The 20,873-nt window shown below is 43.7% G+C and overlaps 1 protein-coding gene across 5 annotated transcripts in view; it reads right to left on the bottom strand.

Annotated features, from left to right (window-relative positions):
* The window catches only part of LOC119969395 (engulfment and cell motility protein 2), a 242,824-nt gene extending 224,666 nt beyond the window's left edge, over positions 1 to 18,158 (bottom strand). For 4 of the 5 annotated variants that reach the window (XM_038802980.1, XM_038802983.1, XM_038802982.1 and 1 more), the window contains exon 1: positions 18,076 to 18,158. The gene's annotated coding sequence lies outside the window, so the exon portion shown is untranslated. The remainder of the gene's footprint in view (positions 1 to 18,075) is intronic. The other variant, XM_038802981.1, reaches the window with a different exon arrangement.
* Positions 18,159 to 20,873: the final 2,715 nt, after the last annotated feature.

The following is a 20,873-nucleotide window of genomic DNA, read 5'->3' as shown; positions in this document are numbered from 1 at the left end:
ATTGCTACGAGCTCCTCACTGTTCCCTAGCCTGACATATACCAATCCAAAATAAAGTAAAAATGTATATGGGACTGTCATTCTCTTTGAAAACTTGATGGCTTCTGACATCTAGTTTGAGGTCCCAGGAGATGAAAACAAGTCAGTCAGCTGATCTGTGAGCAACAAATATATAATGGAGAGTTCCATTTCCAGACACTCCGTTATTGACTTTACTAAGTCTGGGTGTGGCCTTTTTGGTGCACCTTGCCAAAAATACAATCACAGCAGTGGTGATGTCTACTGTGTCCCTTTGTAATCGGTGGATCACACACTGTATTAAGTTCTTAGTAATATCTACTGAGATTAAAGTTTATATAGGTGCTTTGGTGCTGAATATCTGAGGCTCTACCAAAGACCAAAAAAAAGGTGGTGGAAAGTCACTAATTGAATTTGTTGGACGTCAATATCAAAAAAAGAAAAACTTTTAAATCTCCTGCCCTTTAAATTAAAACATGTTAAGAAAGAAAAATCACTGCTTCCTATTTCACAGTTTGTTAACTTAAGTCATTATCATTACAGGATTAGTACTATATGGCTGATTTCACAACCTTCTACTGACACAGTGGGTTGCCGATCTGTTCAGTTTGATTGACAACTTCAAGTGGGTAGAAATTTTGATGTGGGATTATGAATATAAATGCTTATTTTCAGAAGGGATTAAAGGAATTTAAATGCAATTAATATGTTTTTGTCAATGCGAGCTTTTTAAAATTGCAAATTAATCAATAGGCGCTTTAGAACTTTATTTAATCTCAGGCTAGGAGGTCTGCCCATGATGGTTATTAGCCAAGTTGGCATGGTAGGTTTACGGGCACATGGCGGTGGGTGGAGAACATGGGTGGGTGGGCATGAGTAGTGTGTTAGGGGGGGGGGGGGGGGGGGTGTTTATAAGGGGATGTAGGGATTTTTAAAAAATTGTTTTAATAGCCTCAAACTGCTGGTGCAATAAAGCCATCCTTTCACCTAGAGGTCTAAGATTTCTTTCGGGATCACCCGCAACAAATCCCATTTGCACCCACTCCCTGGACCAAATGTCTGACCCCACAGGGGCAGAAATTCTGGCCATATAGTAACAAAGTAAAAAAATGTCTTGCAGTCCTTCATAGGAACATTAACAGACAAAACTGTAGCCAAGTCATATTATCATAGTCAGACAAGTGACCAAAAGCGGTGGTTCAGATGGTAGCCCTCTCACCCATGACTCAGAAGGTTGGGGGTTCAAGTCCTACTCCAAATACTTGAACCCAAAAATTGAGGCCAACATTTCAATGCAGTTCCATGCTGCAGGAGATGTTGTCCTTCAAGTGAGATATTAAACAGAGGCCTCATCTGACCTCGAAGATGGACGTAAAATACCCCTTGGCATGATTTCATGGAGTTATTCCCAGTGTCCAGATCAAAAACTATCCCTCAAATTTAGCATTCTGAAAATAGATTATTACCAATTGTTTGTGGGAGTTTGAGGTGCACAAATTGGCTGCAAAATTTCCTACATTACTACAGCGACTACACTTCAAAAATGCTGTTCGCCAAAAAGTCCTTCGAGACGTCTGGTTGTTACGAAAGGTGCTATATAAATACAAGTCTTTCTTTTAGGTTTTAAGGAGCACCTTAAAAAGGAGAAAAAAGGTGGAGAGGTTTAGAGCTGAGAGCCAAGACAGCTGAAGGCACTACTGCCAATGGATATTGAGGATGTGCAAAAAGCAGGAGGAGGTCTTGAAATACAGCGGGTAGCGTCACTGCTTCGGATTCAAGTCCCACCCCACCTGATGGCCAAGGAAGGTATATTCATTGTTTAAAATCATTTCATTGAAGGTTTCATATTTAACAAAGACGAACTGAACTACAACACAACTGCAAAAATTATTCAAACATAGAACAATTGTCACATTAACACAAAAAATTTGAGATATAGAAAAAATATCCGACAAGCTACATCCAAATCCCCCTGTATCCCCCATAACCCCACCCATAAACCCTACCTCTGTAAACTCCTCCCAACAGCTAATGGTAATTAATTCTTTGAAATGAGAGATAAATGGCTGCCACCTTAGGTAGAATCCCTCCAATGACCCCCTGACGGTGTACCTGATCTTCTCCAGGTATAAAAAGTCCATAAGGTCACGCAACCAGGCCAAGGTATTAGGTGGAGTGGACGCTTCCCATCCCAGTAGAACTTGCCTTCGGACTTTCCGTGAGGCAAAGGTGAGTGCACCCTCACTCACCCCGGTCTGCAACCCCCACGGGTCCGACACCCCGAAAATGGCCACCAACGTACAAGGCTCCAGATCAATGTTAAGAACCGCTGACATGGTGTTAAAGAAGGAGACCCAAAATATCACCATTTTTGGATAAGACAGAACATGCGGGTATGGTCGGCAGGCCCACGAGGACACTGTTCTTACCTGTCCTCCACTCCATCAAAGAACCTGCTCATCCTACTTTTGGTTAGATGAGCTCTATGAACCACTGAGTTGGATGAGGCCAAGCTGCGCGCAGAATGAGGTGGAATTAACCCTATAAAGGGCCACATTCCACACGTCCTCATCTAAGATGGGTCCCAATTCCTCCTCCCATTTCGCCTTCACCCGATCAAGTGACGAAGATTCCAGTGAGATGGTACGCTCACAAATGTTCAAAATCCTTCTGCTCCCCCACCTCAGTTCACCCAAACTGTAAGATTTCCTCCAACAGGGAAGGCTATGGAGCCAAGGGAAACGCAGGGCAAGCCCCAGGGACTAAGTCACGCAATTGAAAATATTGATATAGGTGTGACATTGATAGTTGGAATTTCGCCAAGGTCCTCTCCCAACTGAATTGTCCATTTATAAACATGTCGCTAAAGCACTCTAACCCCGCCCCATGCTTAAAAGTGGAATCCAAACGAGATGGTGGAACCAAAGGATTACCATTTATAGGAGCCAAGAATGACATGGTACTCAGCTTGCAATGTTGTCTGAGCTGCCTCCATATCTTCAAGGTAGAGATCAACACTGGGTTTGAGGTATATTTCGTTGGAAAGAGTGTGAGTAGTGCTGTTACTAGGACCCAAAGGCCCGACCCTCTACACAAACTTGCCTCCGCGCCTCCGCACAGCCGCCGCGCCCCCCCCCCCCCCACATTGCCCGACTCACTGTACCACCCCAACATCTTCTCCGCATTGGTAATACATGGTGCCTATGCATACTCTACACTAGGCCACCTATTCCACTTACGTTCCCCACCTATTCCCCTAACGTTCCAGGTGACCAGTCAAATTAGAGGTTCTCCCCCCCCCCCCCCCCCCCACCTTCCTTCCGGAATCAGTCATTTCCACCATCAGGGATAAGCATACAAACCTTTAAGAAGGTTTGCAAGGATGCAAGGACCCCCTGGGATGAAAGCCACCCCCACCCCCAGAAAAACACAAACGATGTTTCAGATCAACCATCAGCCTGCTACCTGCTACCCCCAAACCCCCCCTTATTCCCTGCACTGGAACCAGTCCCACAGCTTCATTTTCTTGGCCCCCTCCCCAACCCAGATACGGAGCACATCAAACCAGTTAGCGCTGGTTTTACAGCTGCAGCTCCTCCCTACACCTCACTCCCGTTCGCCAGCATTATACTCTGTTCGCGAGGAAGCTCCCATCAGGGCAATGAAAGGGACAAGATCGTTGCCCAGCATGAGAATAAACAATTTCTAGGAATAGAAAAATCCATCAACTATACAACATACAAGTTCCTCCATTATTCCTTCAACTGGAAAAAAAAATATCAAACTTCAAATGACCGATTATCAAGAACTATATACAGTAAAACCCACTACCCCTTCAGCCTGCAGCTTTTACACGAAACTGCAAATAAAGAGATCCCCCACATAACACCCCTCGTTGAATTGGACCTCAGTCCATGTTTGTTGATAAAGTTCTCCACCTCTTCGGGTGTCTCAAAAAGAAAAAGGAAGGTGTATTCATAACGCGGCCAAATAAGTTGAGTGTCAACCTGCAAATCCTTCCAAACATCCCAAATGGATGGCGGTAAGAGCGGGAGAGGCTCCTGGTCAGCCACGCTTGATGTGGAGTGGCACCCCATAAGCTACAAACCCTTGGTGACTGACTAGTGACCTGTTCCAGGAATTACTAGCTATGGAAACAGCCGAAAGTCTGCCTTAGTGCACCACTAGGTATGGAAAAGAGAATTGGGATGGAAAATGCTGCAGGACACAATTCTCTTGAGGATTTTAGGGCAGAAGGGGGCTACAGAGATAGGCAAGGGGTAAGGCAATGGAGGAATTCAAAAACCAGGACAAGAATGAAAACGTTTACTGTTTTGAAAAAGGTGAACAGACAGACCGCATGAAGACGAAATCTTTACGGCATCCAAACCACAGGAGCCACAGTCCTGCCAACTACCCCCGCCCCTGGGCCATGGCCTGCGGACCCAAGACACGTCGCTGCAGGTGCGACACACACACACACACACACACACACACAATGGTGGCGGTGAATGTTCCAACTCAAAACTCATGGCTGTCTTCCCCAACCACTCAACTCAAAATTGTATTCAAAGTGACAAGATAATTGTAGTTTATTCTGAGAAAATTACTTCATGCCGAAGGCAGCATGAAAAATGTTCCCTTTTTGGACAAATCCTGTGATCACAAGGCAACGATTAGAAACCACCCAAGGTTTCCAGCCACTTCTCTTTGTGTTATTATATCCAGGGCAAATTGAAGTAGTGCCGGCAGTATTTTTGTAAAATTCTGGGAAGAGAAAAGGTCATTTAGCCATCCGAATTCTTGGAAAGCATAAATGGTGTACATCCGCTGCAAACAACAACTTGCTTTTATGTAGCACCTTTAACATAGTGAAACATCCCAAGGTGCGAAACATCCCCAGGTGCGTTATCAAACAAAATTTAACTTCAAGCCACTTAGTGGAAGATGATCAAAAGATTTATCAATGAGGTAGTGATGTGCCATCAATTAACACAAGCCGAGTAGTGAACAAAACTGTGGCTTTAATATGCTAAACAGAAAGCCTCCGGGCCACTGATCCCGAACTGGGGCAGGGCCGGAGGTCAGCCACCTTTATACCGAGCCCGAGGGGAGGAGCCACAGGCAGTGACTTACCACAATACATGTATACATTAACAGTTTACCACAATACAGACAATACACGAACAGTGGTTTACCACAGGTAGATTCTAAACAGCATTCAATAAGTAGGGGAGGAGTTTATAAAAAGATAAAGTCGCCATAGACCCAGATAACCATAGGCTCCTTTTCCCTTTGAGGGTAAAAGCTGATTTAAAGTGAGGATCATGACACCTCAGGCGAGGAGCAAGGTTGAGAAGGCTTTATGGTGAAGGCTTCATGAATAACCTCAGCTGGTACAGGAATTGAACACACGCTACTGGCTTTGCTCTGCATCATGAATTAGCTGTTTAGCCAATGGAGCTAAATCAGCCCCCTTACCTTTACAGATAATTGAGGGACATGTGGGCGGCACGGTAGTACAATGGTTAGTACTGTTGCTTCACAGCGCCAGGGTCCCAGGTTCAATTCCCGGCTTGGGTCGCTGTCTGTGCGGAGTCTACACGTTCTCCCCAGGTCGGCGTGGATTTCCTCCGGCTTCTCCGGTTTCCTCCCACAAGTCCCAAAAGACGTGCTATTAGGTAATTTGGACATTTTGAATTCTCCCTCAGTGTATCCGAACTGGTGCCGGAATGTTGCGACTCGGTGATTTTCTCAGTAACTTCATTGCAGTATTAATGTAAGGTTACTTGTGACAATAATAAAAAAGGTTATTATTATTATTATGCAGGATAGGCAACATCTTTCTTTCAGAGGAACCCATCACCATTAAAGTCGAAGTATTGCAGGGTCACGTACACCAAAGCTGCTTTAACTCTGTTACACAAAGCTAAAGGTTCCCGATCTCTCTGAGAAAATGCATTGGTAATTGCTCTATTTCCCACACCAGGCCTTCCCAAGTCACATCTGATGGTTTTTGCCGAATTCAGGATTGGTTTGTGCAGATGGCCCGAGGCTTCTAAGAACTGAATGAACTGCTTGTGTTGAACTTTTACCCCCGGCATAGAAAAGTGCTTTCATCCCATTAATCTGGGCAATATTTGAACTCTACTTCCAGAGGTGAAATGCCACTGCCTGATGCACTGCATCCAGTCCAGTGTGTATTTTTGAAAATCAGTTAGAATTTCAGGGAAGCAGCAGCTTAAACAAAGCTAAATGCAGGATTATATTTTTATATTTAGAAGGAATTTGAGAATTGCTCATGCTCACCAAGATTAGAAATATCCTGGGGGAAAACAAACAATTGCAGAGGGAAAACAAGGACAGATGCCATATTTATAGAAAACATTTTTATTTTAAACAAATGGTTCTGATCTGGGTTGCAGCCAGTTAACATGGTCATATTCTCTCATGGCAACGATGACCCAGGTTCAATCCCAGCTCCGGGTAACTGTCCGTGTGGAATTTGCACATTCTCCCCGTGTCTGCTTGGGTCTCTCCCCCACAATAGAAATGATGCACAAGGTGGATTGGCCACACTAAATTGTCCCATAGATCATAGAATTTACAGTGCAGAAGGAGCCATTCGGTACATCGAGTCTGCACCGGCCCTTGGAAAGAGCACCCTACTTAAGCCCACGTCTCCACCCTATCCCCGTAACCCCACCTAACCTTTTTGGACATTAAGGGCAATTTAGCATGGCCAATCCACCTAGCCTGCACGTCTTTGGACTGTGGGAGGAAACCGGAGCACCCGGAGGAAACCCACGCAGACACTGGGGAAACGTGCAGACTCCACACAGACAGTGACCCAAGCCAGGAATCAAACCTGGGACCGTGGAGCTGTGAAGCAACTGTGCTAACCACTGTACTACTGTGTGGCCCTTAATTGTAAAAAAAAAAATAAGGCATTCTTAAAAACGTTTTTAGAAAATAGTAATATTCTGGATTTATCACTGTAGTGTTTGCAATTCCATCATTTTGTTGGAACATCAATTCATATTTTAATTAGGATTCAGTACAAGAATTGAAAAAGAAAAGCATCTTTTACAAGACTGGGCATTAAATGCACACTCTCATGGTCATACTGATCTTAGTTACATTATTTCAATGAATTTTTATTCTTTGGAGCCCCCGATAAGACACTGCCTAAATTTAGTACTGACCCACAGAGTGCAGAACATCCCAGGATCTGTGCTGAAGTAACTGGTTTCAGCTAGTTGGAGCTTTGCAATTGGCCTCATTGCAATGCTCCCAGCTGGCCAATTAGGTGGTGGTTAAAGAGAAAGGGTCATGGTTCTCACATTTAGCTGCTATCCAATGGTTCTACTTCCAGCCGCCAACAAGACCAGGGCACAGCTATGAGCACTTCATGTTTGACAGGCCTGCTGACGTGCAATGTCAGTGAAGAATCAAGTCACTGGAGGAAGGCGTGTGGCCCTGGTCAACACCTCCAGAACCCCCCCAATGGGTTTCTAAGCTGACACGTTGAGCAAGCAACTGCCATCATCATCCTCTTTGGCTGGGCAGAGGAGGTATCACCCTGCACAATGTCAGTTCCCCTGACTAAAAGTGGGCTCATTGTGGCTCAGACTGGAATCGGAGCGGGAATGGGAGATCTTAGCCCTTCCCTTCCTGCTTTGTGGCACTCGCTACGTGTCATTGGAACACACAATACCAGCGAGCTGTTCCTGGAAATCACTTGCATCACTTTTGAACAGCTCTATTAAATCACCTCATGATCTAATATCATGCACAATTTTAGCCAGAACCAAAACCAGAAGCAATTATAGTAGATTCGAGGCTCAAAGCTCTTGTAGGTTTTAATCTCACAATCATAAAAATTGATATCCTCAACAGTTAATAGGGAAGATTTTCCTGGGTTTGCCCCTGGACACAGCTGATATTAGAAAGCCTCCTGTGTCAGCTTTGACTCGGTAGTACTTTGGCCTCCAGTCAGGAGGTGATGGGTTAAAGTAGCACTCCAGAGACTGCTGAGGGAGTGCTGCACCTTCATGATGCAACGTTAGATCAAGGCCTCATTTACCATCTCAGGTGGACATTAAAAAATATCCTAAACCACTAGTTGAAGGGGACAACTTTTGGGGGGGGGGGGGGGGGGGGGGGGTGCTCTCCTGCTGCCCTCACCAACATTTATCCCTCGAATAACACTTCAAAATATTACCTGGTCATTTATTTAATCACCGCTTGTGTACAAATTGATTGCTACACTTCCCACCATACATTCTTGGTTATAAAGCACTTTAGGATGTCCTGAGATTATGGACGGAGCACAAGTCTTTCTTGCACATTGTAATGAACCCACCTAATTCCCCCAGTTAAATGAATGGAGGAAAATCAGGGGCTTTCCTTTATCGACCAGCTTTTTTTTTTTTTTTTGCAAATATATACTGTTGTGTTATGTACTCTGGGATAACACAGGCTGCAACTCGATGCAGCTTTGACCAAAAGATACTCCAGACTATGAAGTAAGTTCAATGTGATTTATTGAACCATTAGCACAGTTCTCTATGAGTTTGACTCTCCTGCTAATCTTTCTATAGTAACCCAGTCTAACTAACTAGTCTGCTCTAAGCCATGTGATGGGTGTGATGCTTCTGATCTGCCCCTGTCCTACTCTCCAAGTGTTGCCTGTGGAAAGAGACAGAGCATGTGTGTCCTGTCCTTATATATGGGTTGTGTAATGTCCCCTTGTGGCAGTGTCACCTCTGGGTGTCTTGACTGCCCATTGATAGTTGCCCATTCTATGTGTTCATTAGCTGTATGTCTGCATGTCCTGATGCTCCCTCTAGTATTTACTTAGTCGTAGTGTATTTACATTAACCCTTTGTGTATTTACAGTGATGCATATCACCACATATACTTTATTCATAAAATATATGAAAGAAACGTTACAAAATATTTCAAATTGTCATAAACAGTAAAGTGCAATGATATTCACATTTTCTACAGAGATTAAGATTCACTCGGAGGAGCTTCAATTCAGTAATGAGACGATTATAAATATTTCAATATTTTTGTTACAGGAAGTACAATTTGGTTCCAACTAAATACATTAGTCATGTAGCACTCTGGAGATGCTTCAACAGGTACATAGTTAGGATTAAGCCCACAGTCCGAGGGGTTTTTGCAGTTACCAGTCTCTCGGTCTACATTGGCTGAAAGGTCTTAACTTCAGAAACTTTGCCCTATCTGGAATGCAGCCACGCAGGCACTCAGCAAAATGCTCCTTTAAGTCTCAAACCTCATTAATAGGGATAATTAATAGGGAGCGCAAACAGGGGGATAATTTTCTTTGAGGGACCTTTGCTGCTATAGGTGGAAACATTCCATGGGCCTTCAGCTGAGCACATAGTGAACGCAGTGAAACTGGAAATGGCCACATCCCAACTGCTGGATTGGATAGAAATATATTCCACAGATCGATGGGGGTCCAGTTTAGCTCACTTGGCTAGACAGCTGGTTTGCGATGCAGAGCAAGGCCAGCAGCATGGGTTCAATTCCTGTACTGGCTGAGGTTATTCATGAAGGCCCTGCCTTCTCAACCTTATGGTGATCCTCAGGTTAAATCACCACCTGTCAGCTATCCCCCTCAAAAAGGGAAAGCAAGCCTATGGTGATTTTACCTTACCTTATTCCCAGGTTCAACAGCCACCACGCTAAACAGGATTCTAGAGGAATCCAGCATAGACATCGGGGCTAGTCAATTGAGCCCCTCAATCACATTCCATCATTCAAACTGATCAGTAATGATCTGTACCTCAATTCCATTTCCTTGTCTATTGATCTCAGTATTGAAATCTTCAATTGATCAATCATGCATAATCTTTTGCAGGAAGCTAGTCCCACATTTATACTCCCCTGCGAATGAAGAAATGCTTCTGAATTCATTCCTGTATGGGCCGAGCTATAATGTTTAAAAATCATGCCCTTTACTACCTCCTCGCCACAATGAAAAAATACTCTTATCAATCCTACTGATTTTTTTCCCCCCTCATAACGAACACCTCGATCAGTTCACCGCTCAATCTTGTACATTCATGAGAGTACAAGATACTGTTATTCAATATGCAAGCTGCACGATGCCGTGTAATAGCATTTGTGCAATGAATTAATAGACACTGTCATAGTAAAGAACTCGCACAATGTGCAAACATATCACATTGTTAATCATGCCAATGAGGTCTAGGAACACTTCACCAGTTTCCTCTTTACTTCCAACCAACACCCAAATCCTGAACAAAAACAATTCTGACCGGACTGCTAATTTGGATTCCTGTGCTTCATGGACTACACTCTCTTTCCCTTCCGATCCAACGGAATTGCAATTTATCAAAGACCAAGCTAACCAGCGTGGTTCGAGTAGTGAGCTTTCTAAATGCAGATGTTTATTGCAGTTGATTTAAAATTTGCTGAACTGCAGCATTTCTAACAATATCAGCACAATTCTGAGAAAATCTCAGTCTGATTCTTCCTGGATCAGCACGTGGCTATTTGCATAATCACCCCAGCCCACTTTCATCTGTAGTGTTGGAACCAAGGTCATCCACACAGGAAGACTTTTCATACCCTTCCCCACTTGAGCCTCAGCTGTTGCACAATATCGGAACATAGCTCAGAGAGGTGAAGACTTGGGAGAGGACACCATCCATTCTTTATCAAGAGAGAAGCCATCTAAAAAGACACAAATAATTTGCTTCCTACCAATCAAAACAGGCATGGAGGAGCAAAAAGGTTTTAAGTTGTTGAGGTCGGATTTTCACCCTTTTACTGAATATCTGGCTTCCAGGGAAAGAAGTACAACAGTGAACACGCCAGGAACTCCTTGCAAACTGCTTTAAACATAGTAAAAAGGTCCCCAGGGGCTTCAAAGGAGCAAAGGTCAAAACTGACAACGCGCCAAAGAAGGAGCTACTAGTCAGCTGAGAGACTGATGCTTTACTTGTCGAGGCACCGAATGCAAATCTAACCTAGGAGGATACTCAACAAAGATGCTTTCTGCTGGCTGGATGCTGATGTTTGAAACAAATCTGGACAAATTCCACATAACAAGTCCACAATAGAAAATTGTTCTCAAAAGGACGATAAAAGGCGAGGCTTTTTCACCAGTCCTGAAGGAGGAAGCGCATCCCAAGTGGTACAGCTGCTGACTGGCCTCTGCTATATTCCCAGCACATCACATTATGTAGATTAATTAAGTTAGCAATGTCACATAGACTGGGACAATGCAAGCTTTAAGCACAGAAAGAACCAAACATGTTTATCTTTGATTGAGCAATTCAAAACACTGGGGAGCTATTTTCCTGCTATTGTGTACCCTCCTGTACTTCTGAATATTTATCTACGTAAAGAAAGACATGAATTTGTATAGTGCCTTTCACGAACTTCACTTGTCCCAAAGTGTTTTCAAGCCAATTAAGTATTTGCAGCCACTCTGTAACACAGGCAGCCAATTTTCACACAGTAAGCTGCCATAAAGAGAAATATGATAATAACCAGATACAGGTACAGGCAGTGTCCCAAATCCAGTAAGATCTAGAAATAGGGCTTGGACTCAGCCCCGAGGTTGCCGGTTCTGAGACACTGTAGCTGCAATCCGTTATGAATGATGTTGGTTGATGGATAATTACTATTCAAGATACCAGGATAACTCCCCTGCCCTTCTTCTAAAACAGTGCCATTGACTCTTGTTACAGCCACCCAAGGGCAGGCAAGGACTCAGAATGACGGCACCTCCGACAGTGAAGCACTCCCTCAGTATTGCACGAGTGTCAGCCTAGAATTTGTGTTCGATTCTTTGCAGTGGTTCTCAAACCCACTATTTTTTGCCTGAAGAGGTTGTCACTGATCCAAGACTACTTACTCTAAAGGTGCAATAATCTGTGCCTCAACCACTCCCGCCAGCAATAAGCTCCATATCTCAGTATTCATCATAATAAGGGACTAATGACAACTTCAAGCTGATGCACTCCCCCACCCCTCATCATCAACAAATCTCATACCACCTCTGTAGCAGAATTTCAAAGACGAGCAGGGGAACTTCTTATTGTTCAGAACAACATTTCTCCTTCTACTAATGTCACCACAACTGATTATCTGATCGTTATCAATCACATTGCTGTTTGTGGGAGCTTGCTTTGCAGAAATTGGATGCAACATTTCCTACATTACTGCAGCAACTACTACAGAAAGTATTCATCTGGTTGTAAAGGTCCTTGGGAGTTGTGAAAAGAGCTGTGCAAATACCAAGTCTTCCTTTTCCTCCTTTTTTTTCCCCCTATAATTTATCTATTCATCAATTCTCTTTGCTCTTCACCGTCACTTTTGCAATTTAATAACTCATGCCCTATCACAGGCTCCCTGTCGGTTCTTTCCCCGAGCTCTGCACTTGATCAAAACTATTAACTCTCGAACATCCTCCAATTCTGATGAAAGGACATTGACCTGAAACGATTAACTCTCTCTCTCCACAAGATGCTATCTAACCTCCTGAGTATTTCCGGCGCTCGCTACATTTAATTCCAGGTTTTTAAGGTTTCCACAGTAATTTGCTTTTGTTTAAGAAATTGAAATAAAATGGCTTGTGGTTTTAACAAAAAAAAACAGGAAATATTAAGACAAATATAAAACAGTAAGAATGAGGAGAAAAAACAAGAAACGGAATTTGAAAAATGTAGCTTAAGAAAATAAGAGACAGGCATCCGAGACATCAAGAGCCGCTCAAGCCATTCAATATCCTGACTGATCCTTGGCCTCAACACCACTTTCCAACCTGTTCACCAATAGTTAAAAAAATGACTTGAATATATCCAACGTCTCAAGTCTCCACAGCACCCTGGGGTACAGGATTCCAGAGATTCACAACCCTCAATAGAGGAAACTCCTCCTCATCTCATTCTTACAATGAGTGACCCTGTGATTCTGAAACCATATTCCCTAGTTTTAGTCATAAACTAATTAAAGGTAATGCTTCAGCAGCTACATTACTATAATAAAAGTCTGTTTTTGCAGTGTGTGGGAGCTGAAAAATTATTTTTTTTTAAATGACGGCTGTCCAGGGAGCCTGGAGTTTCACTGCATTTGCCAGTAGGTGGAAGAGCAGGAAAGAAAATGGGAAAGTGGCCAATTATATAAATTCCCTGCATGTGTATTATACACAAGACAAGCGACCGTGCTATAGAAAAAAGAAGCTGCAGTACAAGCACAGGGTAGAATAAAAGCACACATGAAACAGTGTGCAAAGACTGCCATTTTGCTCAGAGTGCCAAGTTGCACACACGGCAGGTATGGGGTACAAGCCCCAGAGTTCAGGGTCTCTGCAATTCGGAGGTGAAGGGGGTGGGTGGAGATATAAAATAGAAAGTGTCATCTTTGGGCAATTGTTTCTTGCCTCCTAGCTACCCATACAAGAGTAGGATTGGCAGGGCTCCAAACGCAGATCGGGTGCCTGTCACTCATCTACAGTTTGCACACATGGTCCCGGGGAAAACTAGGAAGAGAAAAGAGGCATTCATACTCTCACAATGTCTATAACAAACAATAATGTAAAAGTTCTGGCTAGAGATTCAAATGACATCAGCCAAGAAAACTGCCAAATCAAATGGCACGCAACTCCCTTGAAATCCTATTAACATTTTTACAATGAATTCCGGATAGATGTCTTCATCCAAATTAGGAATTCCAAAGGAGCATTCACTCCCATTATAAAAGATTCCTGGATTCAACAGAACACAGAATGGAGGAATTTAACGGTCCTCTGTTTGCTGGGGGAAACAGTCAACACCGCAGTTCCTGTGAGTCGATGTACCCTGTCTTTGACTTTCAGATAGAAATGGTCTTAACAGGCTTTCTCTTTCTCTCCCCTCAAAAATAAATTCTTTTTTTAAAAAATAAATTTAGTGTACCCAATTCATTTTATTCAATTAAGGGATAATTTATCATGGCCAATCCACCTACCCTGCACATCTTTGGGTTGTGTTAGCGAAACCCACACAAACACGGGGAGAATGTGCAAACTCCACACAGGCAGTGACCCACAGCCGCGATCGAACCTGGGACCTCGGCGTCATGAGGCAGCAATGCTCACCACTGCACCACCGTGCTGCCCTTCAAAAAGAAATTCTGAAAGATAATCCAACAGTTGTCGAAATAAAACAACCATAAAAAGCACAAACAACCAAGATTCCTGCACATCACAATCCAGCAATCTACAAAGAAGGAAAATAATTACATTCATACAGCACCTTTCGTAACCTCAGGATGCACAGAAGTGTTTTGCCGCCAATTAAGTACCTTTGTGATGAGTTTACTGCTGTATTGCAGGAAATACGGCAGCCAAGTTTAAGCACAGCAGGCTCCCACAAACAACATTGTGATCATGACCAGATAATTTGTATCAGTGATGTTGGTTGAATGATTGATCAAAGGAACCAGAGAGAATGCCTCTGCTTCTCTTCAAAATACTGTCACGCCATCCTTCATGATCATCTGAGGGGAAAGGCAGAACCTTAGTTCAACGGCCGAAAGACAGCATCGCCTCTGACCGTAAAGCACTCCTGCACTATTTTGCTCGTGTGTTAAGAGTCTCTGCAGTAAGAATTGAACCCACAACAATCTGACTCAGAAGGGGAGTGTACTACATACTCAGCTGGAAGTGTGAGCTTGGGGACATGAGGCAAACACAGGATTGAGCTCAGCCAAAGTATAATCCCTTTGGCCAGAGGCTTCATTTGGGAGGCATACAAATAAATAACGGCCACTTAGGCAAGATACCAGTGGACGACAAATAAGAAGTCAAAACCTCCAGAAGAGGAGAAAAAATAATTGGTGAAAAATGAAAGAAAATTCTACTCTTCTGAGCGAGTAGCTCAAGTATAGCTGACTGGAGCCAAGCACAGCAACAGCTGGAGAATTATAACTTGCTTCCTGTGCTCCTCTGGGGTGCCAGAGGCCTAGAATTAACAAGGATTCATACTTATGATCACTAGAAAACTACAACATTAAAGCCCCTGTATGTGAACGTCAATTAAAGACATGCTTCAGAGTTTGTCTTGGTTCTCACTCCCCACGCAGGCAAGCAGCATGTCAGCACTCACAGCTTTGCCTCTCATATAAAAAAAATGGGCATATGGGTGAAAGGCTGGGAAGTTGGCATCACCTGCTTCCTAGCCAGAAAGGAAAGTCATTAAATGCAGGCATTACATCCTAGTTACCAACACAGGAACTGGAGGCCAGTTAACCACTCGAGTCTGTTCCACCATTTCAATTATCACAATCATAATGCCAAGTACCCAACTTAGTTCTGTAACTCTTAAAATAATCTACCAATTTCTAATATTGATTTTAAAAATTTTATTTACCCCAGTGACAGCATTGGGGGGGGGGGGGGGGGGGGGGGGGGGGGGGGATGGATATTTTTGGTCGAGGAGGTATGTAAAGGAAATAGTTCCACCACCCTTTAGGGTGTAAGCCATAGTCCCAGATGACCAGAGGCTGCTTTCCCCTTTGAGAGGGAGAGCTGGCTGGTGGTGGTTTAACCTGAGGATCCCCACACCCCAGGCGAGGGGCAAGGTTGAATAACCTCAGCCAGTACGGTAATTGAACCCGCTCTGTTGGCCTCGCTCTGCATCACAAAACAACTGTCCAGCCAACTGAACTAAACTGCCAGTGTTCCCTGCCAGCACACCAAATTTTAAGATTATTCAGCAGGATTCCCAGCCCCGCCACATTTCTGCCTCAACCCACCGGCGGAATTCTCCTTTACGCCGGCCAGTCAATAGGGTTTCCCATTGTGGGACAGCCACACGCTGTCGGGAAACACCGAGGCTACCGGCAAAACGGAGCATCCCACCGGCGGCGAATCCCGCCCATGATTTTTGTTCTAAGATTTCTCTACTAGATGAACATCAAAGTGGAGGAGCACAATGTCTCAAAGAATCATTAGTTTTTTTAAAAATCACATGTCGGTGTCTTCCAACACATCGCAGAATAATATCAGTGAATTCCAAACTCCTTCTCTAAATCTGACTTCAAGGCTTGCAGTTTTCACCCGCGTGTTAGGAACATCGTTTCCACTCAAAAATGCATTTCTTTCTTTCTCTCAAATCTTTTCCAGGTTCCAAGCATTGTTCCAAAATCAAAGGTAGTTCAGCACCTCTTGCATTCTTTCTTAAAAAACAAGAAAAAGAATGTGCTCTTTTAATCAATGTTCCTTTCAACTACCAACGTTTTTCTCCCCCTCTCTCGGTCATAATTTTTAATACTATTTTGGCCTCCTCGTTACCTCCTAGACCAAAAATACTAATATTATATTGAATGTGAAGTTCTGAATGAACCACCTTGTTCCTCCAAGCTACAGATACATCTGCCTACAAGCGCTATTCCTGAATTCACACACCACATTGAGACCAAATTACCTCATACTGGTAATTCACACTTCTCCACCATCTGAAAAATGTTTGCACTCGTCATCCCCCTCATTCCATTATCAGTCAAGCTTGATATCATCTAAATCACTACTTCCTAATTTACTTCAATTTTTCTTTCACTCTTTTAATCTTGGTACTAACCTGCACTAAAGGAGTCGAGGCCCATCACCTAAAATTTAATTTTTAAATATCTGCTCTTCCCACTGCGCATCAATTTTTTCTCCATTACAAATACCTCCTGCATCTACATTTATAATGGAAAAACACCTATGGAAACTTACAATACTGTAAGTACACCCTCCCACTATGGGAGGCACTACAGGATCATTGACAGTATAGCACAAGTTTATTTTGATAAATGCATGCATGGGAATTGACATAGGCAACACAGAAATAAAGACAGATTGCATGGCTTCGTACAAATCATCCTCCACCATCTAACCTGACCTCACGTGAAGATTACAACTGATCATCATTCCCCAAATGCAAGGTCATGGCAGATCAACTGGTGGTATTTAAAAGTGATTGATGGAGAACAGGGGCGGTCTGGCCATGTGGGAAATCAGAAGATTCAATGAATGTGCCAGTGCTGTGGAACCATCACCTTGGCCCCCTTTACCCCCTCACCCAGCGAGTCCTGTACTCTTTCACGGAAGCTACACCATTCCTGAAGGGGGTGTACTCAAATTATATTTGAAACTCAGCCCCCCATGCAGATATTTTCAAAATGGTGGTATGGCACATCGGACAAAAAAAGGAAAAACCTTGAGAAAGTAAGAGGCACATAAAATACTTTCCACACTTCAGGGTCATCATTGGAATATTTAAACTATAGCACGCTCTATGCTCATCACCTTCTTTCACACACGATGGATTCAGTCTTCAACTGGGTACTGTCCTCATAGAATCTTTCACATGTACACCCCCCAAAAAAATCAGAAAATAAAACTGTTGCACTTGGAAAATGATCCTTTCAAATAGCCTGTACGACATGCACACTTAGAGGAAAAGAATGCATTTTTAAAATGCTGCATCTAAGAGCTGGTGTGGATTTTTTCAGCACCAGTCTCTCCATATGGCTGCAAAACAGCTTCTGCCTCCCTCTCGCAGGTATGAATCATTCTGCAGTCCTCACTGTGACTACACTTACACTCTTGTTTTCATCTAATTAAATGATAATTCCTCTGCATGCTTATTCATTCTCTTTGTGCTAATATCGCCATCCCAAGGCCACCCTGTTCTGCCTCCCTGAGGTCAGGCTTATTCCTTTCCTTTTTCAGAAAAAAAGACAAACTTTATCTAATAAGGACAAACAAACAATATCAGGGCATGATTTATCTTGCTGGCACTAAATGCCTCTTGGGGCAATTAAAGATGCGCATTTGTTTGCTCGTTTTGAAGAACAGTTGCTGTTGAATTAAATTCATTAAAAAGAACAATTTGCATCCTCCAAGTGTCTCCTCGCTGACACAGCTGCATTACTACGGATGGGGTGAATGTGAAGAGGAGGGTGGATGAGAGGGGGAAGACATGATTAATATCCAGGGATACCTTCAACCTGCCTGTGTTACCTGAGCTCCTGCTGCAGTCTCCTCTCCAGTTCTGCCTCTGTTCCGCTCTCACTCTCCCCGCGCCTTCAGCTCATATCCCTGTCGGCAAGGCGGGACTCCACACCCAGCCCGGCCTTCTCATTGGCCCAGCCTGCGAGCAAGTACCGCCCCCGCTCACCCCGCTTTGGGTTCCGATTGGTCCCTCTGCCTGTCTATCATCTCCCTGTTGCAAAGCGGTGCCTGGCGACCTTTCGCTGTCAACATTAATTAAAGCGAAACCGAGCGCTCCCAAAGTTATGCTGCAATCACTGGGTATTGCTGCATACTCTGCACACTTTATCCATTTTAAACCAGCTAGCGATGGATTAATAATCTTTCAAGCACAGCATTTAACTGTAAAGTCGCACTCCGGATTTAATAGTGTACACCTTTAAATGGTGTTAAAGAAATACATCTATTTCTGTTACCTCCTCAGCGCCTCCCCAAATGGTTCTTGGTCAATGAAATACTTGGAATTGCAGACACAATTTCGCAATGAATTTCTACACAATTAATTTCCCAAAGAATAAAAGACTTGCCAACCCTAGTGTTGAGTGACACGGTGGTTAGCTCTGCTGCCTCACTGCACCAGGGACCCAAGTTTGATAAACTTTGGGTAACGGTCTGATTCCAATCTTGAGTTTGCGTTCTCTCAGTGTCTGCGTGGGTTTCCTCCAGATGCAGACTTGATGGGTTGAATTACCTCCTCCTGTGCTGTAGAGACTGACCTTCAAGGTCAATCTCCAGGACACTGCTGTGTGTAACCCTGGAGGAAAAATTATAAGGACGTAAAAAATGTTCTTTGAATATTTCTCCTTACCAGATAGAAAAATATTTTAAAAGGTGCTTTTGGCTGGCAGTCAAGCATCCTCCAATTGAGCAATGAGTATTTTTGCTTTCCAGTTGGCGTAGACAGTACATCACAGGATGGATGTATTGGCCGACTTATGGCTGGGGCATGGGGGCAAGTCATTAGATTAAACCTCCAGGAATAAATTTAATCCCATCTGACAACCCTAAAGAACAGTGAGATCAACGGCCAGACAACATGGGCTGAATTTTCTGAACATAGAATATTTTCAGCCAGGGATGGAGTGGCCGTCTATTTACAGGTATATCAGAGCAGCGTGTCTTCAGGATCAATTTTCTGGAAGGTGACCGATTAGCAAACTGCCTCTGGATTGGTCATCCAATTAGGGATGGCAAGCTGAGGAGGAGGGAGGGCAAAGCATTATGCCAGCAGTCTTCACAGCTGCTGGAGTGCCAGTGTGTTGCTGAGGTGAACACTTCAAAGGAGGGTGTAGTCACCCTCGCCTGAGTATGTACAGAAGGGGCTGATGGGAAATGGAAGTACCACCAGGGGGCAGCACGGGGACATATAAGAGTGACGCCGAAGGCCCGCCCTCGCTCACTTTGGCTGGAGAGACGGTGGAGCAGGACAGGGACGGAAGTTGAGCTCAGGACTGCGAGTGTGGTCAAGCCTAGTTACAGAGCATAGAAAAGCAGTATCTTTACAAGTGCTATTCTGTAAGTAAAAAGCTAACAAAGTCTTTATTGTGGAGCACAATAAACCATCCTTCAACTGCTGAACGACTTCTAGCATTCATTTAAGAAACATAACAGAGGGTGTGGTGAAATGTTTGAGAGAAAAGGCTGAGAGGACTGCAGCCATCTCTGCACCCCGCACTGTTTAGGAGAGCAGTCTTCAGGACCTGATAAGACTCTGCCTGCAGATATCCTCAGTCTTGCCATTTTCACTATTAAAAATCAGTGGTAGTAAGCCGTGTTTACCTTCAGGTTGGCACATTCACATTAATTGATCACAGCACCAACAGTGTGGAGGTGTTAACAATGAGCTTCAATGCAGCCGGGAAACACACAGTTCAATACAATGACACAAAATGGTAGTTCCCGCCAAGGAACTGGACTCTAGCCACCAGACAGTGGAAACATAGAGTGGTGCAGATTGCATATTTTCGTCATGCCATCTTAGCTTCCCATTGTGCTGCTACCCCTTCTGAGCAGCCCATGTTCTGACACAAGTTAGGGCCCTTGCAATGCTACCATCATTGTAACACCCTTGAAAAATTGTTGGTGACTTCCCGTTTAATTTATTTAATTGGCTTCCTGGCAATAGTGAACGTATTGCTGTCACCACTCCACCTCTGATTAAAGTGAAAGAAGGTGGGAACATCGTGGGTAACCAGCACAATGCATTTTTATCTGATTTTGTTCCCCCCTATTGTGTTATGCTTCTTCGTGTAATATAAGCTGCTTCCTTGATGTGTGCTTTGACAAAGGAAGGTCCAGACTTTGTAATGAGTTCAATATGTTTATTGAACTATTAACACAGTTCTTAAATGAGTTCGACTCTCCTGCTAATCTAACTGTAGTAAATCAGTCTATCTAAACCAGTCTGCTCTAAGCCACGTGCTGGGGGTGATGCTTCTGATCAACCCTGATGTACTCTCTAGATGTATGTCTGTGGAAAGAGGCGGACCATGTATGCCCTGTCCTTTTATATGGTCCTTTTATACCCCCTTGTAGTAATGCCACCTCTGGGTGTCCTGATTACCCATTGGTTGTGTCCTGTTGTAATGGCCCATTGACTGTATGTCTGCATGTCATGACATCTCTGGTGCTCCCTCTAGTGGTTACTTAGTCATAGTGTATTTACATTAACCCCTTGTGTATATACAGTGATGCATATCACCACACCCGCCTCTACCACCAAGCCTGCCACCAAGTGTCTGGTAGAATTCCTCCCCACCACTTGTTTG

Source organism: Scyliorhinus canicula, chromosome 7, assembly GCF_902713615.1.
Source record: "Scyliorhinus canicula chromosome 7, sScyCan1.1, whole genome shotgun sequence".
Taxonomy (NCBI): domain Eukaryota; kingdom Metazoa; phylum Chordata; class Chondrichthyes; order Carcharhiniformes; family Scyliorhinidae; genus Scyliorhinus; species Scyliorhinus canicula.
This window is presented reverse-complemented; position numbering and strand designations above follow the sequence as displayed.